Genomic DNA, 8,655 nt, shown 5'->3' with positions numbered 1-8,655 from the left:
GAAACAATCACTTTTGCTTCCGGGTCTGAATTAGGAGGTATACCCAACTGTTTTGGGTGTCCTATGAAGATGTATTTATCCTCTTTGGGTTCGAGCTCATCAGGATGAAACTTTTTCATATAAGCGTCGCAGCCCTAAACTTTCAAGAAACGACAGCTTAGGTTTCTCTAAACCATAGTTCATGCGGTGTCATCTGAACGGAATTATGTGGTGCCCTATTAAAGTGAATGTGGTTGTCTCTAATGCCTAACCCATGAACGATAGTGGTAATTCGATAAGAGACATCATGGTATGCCCCATATCCAATAGGGTGCATCTATGATGTTCGGACACACCATCACACTATGGTGTTCCAGGCGGTATTAGTTGTGAAACAATTTCCACAATGTCTTAATTTTGTACCAAACACGTAACTTAGATGTTCATCTCTATGATCATATCACAGACATTTTATTCTCTTGTCACGAAGATCTTCAACTTGACTCTGAAATTACTTGAACCTTTCAATAATTCAGACTTGTGTTTCATCAAGTAAATATACTCAACATCTACTCAAATCATCTATGAAGTAAGAACATAATGATATCCACTGCATGCCTCATCACTCATTGGACTGCACACATCAAAATGTGTTACTTCCAACAATTTTCTTTCTTGTTCCATCTTACTGAAAACGAGGCTTTTCAGTCATCTTGCCCATGTGGTATGATTTGCATGTCTCAAGTGATTCAAAATCAAGTGAGTCCAAACGATCCATCTGCATGGAGTTTCTTCATGCGTACATACCAATAGACATGGTTCGCATGTCTCAAACTTTTCAAAAATGAGTGAGTCCAAAGATCCATCAACATGGAGCTTCTTCATGTGTTTTATACCAATATGACTTACATGGTAGTGCCACAAGCATGTGGTACTATCATTACTATCTTATATCTTTTGGCATGAACATGTGTATCACTACGATCGAGATTCAATGAACCATTCATTTTAGGTGAAAGACCATTGAAGGTATTATTCAAATAAATAGAGTAACCATTATTCTTCTTAAATGAATAACCGTATTGCGATAGACATAATCCAATCATGTCTATGCTCAACGCAAACACCAAATAACAATTATTTAGGTTTTAACACCGATCCCGATGGTAGAGGGAGCGTGCGATGTTTGATCACATCAACCTTGGAAATACTTCCAACACATATCGTCACCTCGCCTTTAGCTAGTCTCCGTTTATTCCGTAGCCTTTTATTTCGAGTTACTAACACTTAGCAACCGAACCGGTATCTATTACCATGGTGCTACTAGGAGTACTAGTAGAGTACACATTAATATAATGTATATCCAATATACTTCTGTCGACCTTGCCTGCCTTCTTATCTACCAAGTATCTAGGGTGGTTTTGCTTCAGTGTCCGTTCCTCTCATTACAGAAGCACTTAGTCTTGGGTTTGGGTTCAACCTTGGGTTTCTTCACTAGAGCAACAACTGATTTGCCGTTTCATGAAGTATCCCTTCTTGCCCTTGCCCTTCTTGAAACTAACGGTTTTACTAACCATCAACAATTGATGCTTCCACTTGACTTCTACTTTTGCGGTGTCAAACATCGCGAATAGCTCAAGGATCATCATATCTATCCCTGATATGTTATAGTTCATCACGAAGCTCTAATAGCTTGGTGGCAGTGACTATGGAGAACCATCACTATCTCATCTGGAAGATTAACTCCCACTCGATTCAAGTGATTCTTGTACCCCGACAATCTGAGTACAAGCTCAACGATTGAGATTTTCTCCCTTAGTTTGTAGGCAAAGAAGCTCGTCGGAGGTCTTATACCTCTTGACGTGGGCACGAGCCTGAAATCCCAATTTCAGCTCTTGGAACATCCCCTATGTTCCGCGACGTTTCAAAATCGTCTTCGGTGCCTCAATTCTAAACCATTTAACATTACTGAACTATCACGTAGTCATCAAAATGTGTATGTCAGATGTTCGCAACATCCACAAACGACGTTCGAGGTTCAGCACACCGAGCGGTGCATTAAGGACATAAGCCTTCTACGTAGCAATGAGGACAATCCTCAGTTTACGGACCCAGCCCGCATAATTGCTACTATCAACTTTCAACTATATTTGTTGGGGAACGTTGCATCAAATAAAAATTTTCCTACGTTCACCAAGATCAATCTATGAGTTCATCTAGCAACGAGAGAGAGAGAGAGAGATGCATCTACATACCACTTGTAGATCGTGTGCGGAAGCGTTCAAGAGAACGGGGTTGAGGTAGTCGTTCTCATCGTGATCCTATCACCGAAGATCCTAGCACCAAACGGACGGCACCTCCGCGTTCAACACACGTACGGTTAGCATGACGTCTCCTCCGTCTTGATCCAGCAAGGGGGAAGGAGAGGTTGATGAATACCCAACAGCACGACGGTGTGGTGGTGGATGCAGCAGAACTCCGGCAGGGCTTCGCCAAGCAACTGCGGGAGGAGGAAGAGGTGTAGCAGGGGGAGGGAGGCGCCAAGACTCAGGGTACAACTGCCCTCCCTCCCCACCTCCTTTATATAGGCCCCCAGGGGGGGCGCCGGCCCTGGAGATTGAATCTCCCAAGGGGGGCTGACGGTGTCCTGGACTAGGGGGTACTCAACGCGTCGTCTCCCGATCAGTTGGATTGGGCCGAGGACCCCCATGGCCGTATACTCATGGGCCAGTCCGGACAGCTGCCGCATACAAGGAAGAATCAACAAGACTTGGTGATCAAGACAAGGACTCCTCCCCCACCGGCGTATTCGGCTAGGACTCTTGTTATCCTAGGCCTCTGGTGCATTATATAAACCGGGTCCGGGCTAGTCGATAGAGATAGATACAACAACAATCATACCATAGGCTAGCTTTTAGGGTTTAGTCTCTACGATCTCGTGGTAGATCTACTCTTGTACTACCCATATCATCAATATTAATCAAGCAAGACGTAGGGTTTTACCTCCATCGAGAGGCCCGAACCTGGGTAAAACATCGTGTCCCTCGGCTCCTGTTACCATTGATCCTAAGACGCACTGCTTGGGACCCCCTACCCGAGATCCGCCGGTTTTGACACCGACATTGGTGCTTTCATTGGGAGTTCCGCTGTGTGATCGGCGAAAGGATCAATGGCTCGACTGCAGGTCAACTGCGACGTCGGCTTCTTCGTCACCAGCTCGACTGGTCACCTTGGCTTGACCGAGGACTGCGCCCTACCTCCGATCATCATGTTCGGATGAAGGCCTTCATCAACACCAACTCCGATCTCTATCAAGATCATGGAGGAGTCATCCATGGAGCTCGGGGGCTCAACGTCAACATTGCCCTCAGGCGACCGTGCTGTTTTTCTGGACAACAAACTTGTATCCGCCGCCATCGCCTCCTCGAGTGTCGCCTAAACGTTTACTTCAGTGGAATTATGCAGAATTAAGTCTACAAAAACCCTGCAAAAATTTCGTCGAGTTCCGATGGAGGAATCTCCGGCAATCTCCGATATACCGGAGCCCTGTTGAATCTGGACGAGAATCCGGACGAGTTTAGGGCGCGGTATCCAGCGTCTAGCTCGGATGTCCTTTGGAGGATCCAACCGTTGATTTGCTGCGGAATTCCCTTATCTACCACCTGCCAAAAATTTAGCTCGATCCGACCGTCCAAACTCCGGGAAACTTCCGATTAGTGCATCACTTTTTGGATCTGTTTTCTGCGCGAAAATGAATCCGACCCGAGTTCGTCTTTTTTATGAACGGGATTTCGGACATCCTTTTTGAAGGAAGTTTTGTGTGGGGTATTGTGTCTTGTTCCCGAACACATCCCACTAACTTTAAGATCTTTTGAACATGATCTTCAACATCATGCTGGTGTCAAACCAGTCCGGCAATATTTCTCCACGGTTGCCGACCTGCGCTAGACACGTCGTCACTTTGTTGAGCCAAGCTCAACTTTTTCGGATCATCATCTTGGCAAGCCGAACAAGAGTCCGGCATCGCGAAGGATAAATCATCACCAACATCGCCGCCCCACGGATTACATGGAGCGGGCATACCGGCATCATCGCACGGTCGCTTCATCAAGCCGGCATCGACCACGTCACGACCTGCGTCGGTAAGGCCGCACTATTGTTTCTTTAAGCTGGTGTCCATCACGCCGACCTACTTCGACATCTTGGCTGGACCGGGGGCTTCACCATCTCTTCATCAACCTACTCCGGACACTTCGGCGTCACTAGCCGACCAGGCATGGGCGCGCGGATGGAGTCCCAATTTTGGGAATCACCTTCCTTTGGATTGCTACAACAAATAAACCAGGTGCTATTAATCCTAGTATTTCTTTTTGCTTATTTGGGTTAAATTTTTCCCAAGGAATTATTACTCTGGTTAGTCCAGCATATATACACAGGTCTATCAAATGGTGGCTGCATTATTGACGGTCGCATGATGGTTCGGTCAGTTTCCGTATACAGTTTGGCGAACGCCGCATCCGGAACTTGGACCGACCTGTGAATCCAGGCTTTGCCATGCCTTTATTGCATTACGCCGACGACCTGCATCGACATCGACTTCGGCGCCAGGCCATATTTCTTTTACTACTCACTTTGCATAAATTATTTATTATGCAACATTTTTTTTAATTTCAATTATTACTATTATCCCCGGTCTGCACTATTTTTTGTGCACAGGAAAATGATCCAGCCGGACTATATCCTTTGACGTCACCTCGGCTGGACGGGGGGCTTCGTCAATACTTCATTACCCCATGTCGGGGACTTCGGCATCACTCTGCCGTCCTGCATTGACCGTGCTATGTCACCACTTCGGAGTGCCGAGCTCCTTGCTCCGCCACCTCGGGACCGGCTTGGGGGATGGACCCTTGTCCCGCATCAAGCTCGGACCGCATCGTCAATACCGAACACATTAACCAGCTAAGTTGCCTTCATGCTCAAAGTTTTAAATTTCTAACTTGTGTTCGGTTCGACCAAGAATTATACTTTTTTGTAAAAAAAGTTGCTTGTAAAAATTTTCCTTGTCGAAACTTTGTTCGCACACACTTGACGCGCTACCCGCGCTCATTATACCTGGGGGCTTCTTTAACAGAAGCTTATTAATACGGGCTTTATGCCCAACACATGTGTCACACTTCCGCATGTACCTTTTATTCATCATTATATGCATCGATATGACTTAAGTTTTGGCCAAGCTGGGTTGCCTGGCTCCTGTGCTTACCCCTACGTTCCCGATTGTTCGGCTAGGTGGTAAAGGGAGCACCTCTGCGATTGTTACTGCCGGGTCAGCCGGATGTGTACCTCAGACTGGGTGAAGCCGAAAGCTAGCGTTCTTAAGGGAATACTCGGTCGGTGAACTAAAAGATGATTTCTTACCTATTTATTTACCTGCCCCCAGATGTTTTCTACTCTTTTCGCAATCCGGACATGCACTTTAGGGCATGCCTCCCAGGGAAAGGAACCCCTAACGGAACTATTCTCCCTGGAAGATGTTTCTTACTAACCATGTAATATAACATAATTAGTTGGGCACTTGTCTGATAAAGCACTAATGAACCCTACGCCTGGTCTCCACGCATGCCCCGGTTTTTATAACCGCGAGGGTATTCGGACACACTTCGGACTATTGGGTCCAGAGGTTGAAGCGAAAAGGTCCGCTACGACAAACGATCTACAATCCGGCTAGAAGGCATTCTACATGTCACCTTACATTTTATAGTCAACTTTTACCCAAGTCGCTTGGGGGCTCTTATGTTTATTTGAGCCGTTTCATACTAAGTGTTTTTCTTCTTAGTCGTTGCAAAGTTAAAGCACGGCAGAAGCACTTTTTTTTTCTAAAGTCCAATTTTCGGATTGGCACCGAACACTTGATCTTGTCCGGACGTCATGTTTTTACTGACGTTTTTTGGTTTTCCAAGCTTTTGGCACTTTTAACTATTTGTGTGTTTTCAGCACAAGTCTTGCAGTGCAACGCCGGACACCTTTAGAGATTCGGCAAAAACATTCTCGAATATTGCTATATATGCATCAGCTTCGAATTGTGTCTTCGGTCAATAGTTGGGTTGCCCGGCTCCCGCGCTTGCCTCCTACATTCCGCTTTGTTCAGCTAGGTGTGCAAAGGGAGAACCACTGCGATTGTGCTTCCAGCTCGCATGGTCAAGCACCTCAGTGGAGAAAGCCGAAAACTGACTGTCACAATAGGTGTAAACTGGTCAGCGATCCGATGACTATATTAAATGACGGGCCATTCATAACATTGGCCAAAGTGTTTCCGGCTTGACCTCGACTGTCGCCGAACACTACCGGCGGCTATTAACTGGCCTCCCAAACTAAATCCTCGATCTTTTGCTCTTACATTGGAGCTGAGGTTTCATGATCATGCTTAGCATGACAACCCAAAGAAAGGAACCGATAGCGGGACTATTTTCTTTGGAAGACATTTCTTTTGTTAAACAGCAATATAACATATCTCTCTGCGTACCTTTGTTTAGAAAGCCGTATGACCAGATTGCCTTGTTTGTCGTAAATCTTTGCCCTCATAAAGGCTTTATAAAGTAGGACAAACACTCCTCGGCTACCGGCCGAGGAGGTTGAAGCCCATGGTCGGTCAACAAAGTTTTGTACAATGCGGATCCGAGCATTAATGACATAAAGTACTTGGATACATTGAGTCATTACACATAATTTGTGATTTTACTATGGATATTGATCCTTAATTCGGCCACCCGTGCCCGCATTAAGGCTCGGGGGCTACTGGGCTTCAGGCTTATTATTTACAAATATTAAAGGGGCACATTGATCCCCTGATCTGGTGTTGCCACCCGACCAGTGTCTCGGGGGCTACTGCATTGCTTGTTCTATGCAGAAAATCTTAAGTGCAATATAGTTTCCGAGGAGATTTTGATCCTCAGGTTGGTCGGCCGCACCCAACCTGAATCTCGAGGACTGAGCACGCCGCTTTTTGTGTCCTGAAGTATTCTGACGAGCTAGGACTTGATCCTCAGACCGATTTTGCAAATCAACCAGAGTCTCAGCGGCTACGGGGATCAGCGGTCTTATGTCATCCTTCAGGTGCATCTCGGGTTTTAGACCGATACATACCTTGAGGGCTACTGGCTATATATCTCGTTAGAGAATAAATTACATTAATAAAAAACATTGACCAAAAATTAGCCCATGACCGAGGTGCTTAACCACCTCGGAAGCAGTTCGACATATAGCTCGGATGCGAGTGGCTGGCTCCTTAGAGGGCATTTCCGGCATTAAGCTCGGTTAAACTCCTTCAAACTTCTTTGAACCAAGGTGATTTATGACACCTCGGATAAAGTCGGCGTTGGAGCTCGGATACATAGTCCGGCGTTGGAGCTCGGATACAGTCCGGCGTTGGAGCTCGGATACATAGTCCGGCGTTAGAGCTGGGAAGCAGTCCGGCATTGGTGCTCGGCTGCAAAAGATACCTCGAATGCAGTCCGTCGTTGGAGCTCGGACGCAAGAGGACGTTGCCACCCGGGAACAACTTCAAACCTGAGGCATGGCATAAAAATAACAAGGCATTGATAAAGGCCGTAAACTTAAAGGGCTCCTCGGATACCCAACGCGTAAACTCGTCGAATGCATTTCGGCGATCCTCAAGATAGAAGATGAGAAGATTTGTTGAACCAGTTTTCAAGACCGGCAACCGAAGATGAAGAACAGTTCAGAAGAATCGAGGAGCGTCCCTAACTTCAAGACCTGTTCAGGGGGCTACTGACGGTGTCCTAGACTAGGGGGTACTCAACGCGTCGTCTCCCGATCAGTTGGATTGGGCCGAGGACCCTCATGGCTATATACTCATGGGCCAGTCCAGAAAGCTGCCGCATACAAGGAAGAATCAACAAGACTTGGCGATCAAGACAAGGACTCCTCCCCCACCGGCGTATTCGGCTAGGACTCTTGTTATCCTAGGTCTCTGGTGCATTATATAAACCGGGGCCAGGCTAGTCGATAGAGATAGATACAACAACAATTACCATAGGCTAGCTTTTAGGGTTTAGCCTCTACGATCTCATGGTAGATCTACTCTTGTACTACCCATATCATCAATATTAATCAAGCAGGACCTAGGGTTTTACCTCCATCGAGAGGGCCCGAACCTGGGTAAAACATCGTGTCCCTCGCCTCCTATTACCATTGATCCTAGGACGCACTGCTTGGGACCCCCTACCCGAGATCCGCCGGTTTTGACACCGACAGGGGCGACGGCCAGGGGGGTGGAGTGCCCCCAAGGCAAGTGGTGCGCCCCCCCCCCCCACCCTAGGGTTTCCAACCCTAGGCGCAGGGGGGGCAAGGGGGGCGCACCAACCCACTAGGGGCTGGTTCCCCTCCCACTTCAGCCCACGGGGCCCTCCGGGATAGGTGGCCCCACCCAGTGGACCCCCGGGACCCTTCCGGTTGTCCCGGTACCGGGTGACCCCGAAACTTTCCCGATGGACGAAACAGCAATTCCTATATATAATTCTTTACCTCCGAACAATTCCGGAACTCCTCGTGACGTCCGGGATCTCATTCGGGACTCCGAACAACATTCAGTTTGCTGCATACTCATATTCATACAACCCTAGCGTCACCGAACATTAAGTGTGTAGACCCTGCGGGTTC

Source organism: Triticum dicoccoides, chromosome 6B (genome assembly GCF_002162155.2).
Source record: "Triticum dicoccoides isolate Atlit2015 ecotype Zavitan chromosome 6B, WEW_v2.0, whole genome shotgun sequence".
NCBI classification, from domain to species: Eukaryota; Viridiplantae; Streptophyta; class Magnoliopsida; order Poales; family Poaceae; genus Triticum; species Triticum dicoccoides.
This window is presented reverse-complemented; position numbering follows the sequence as displayed.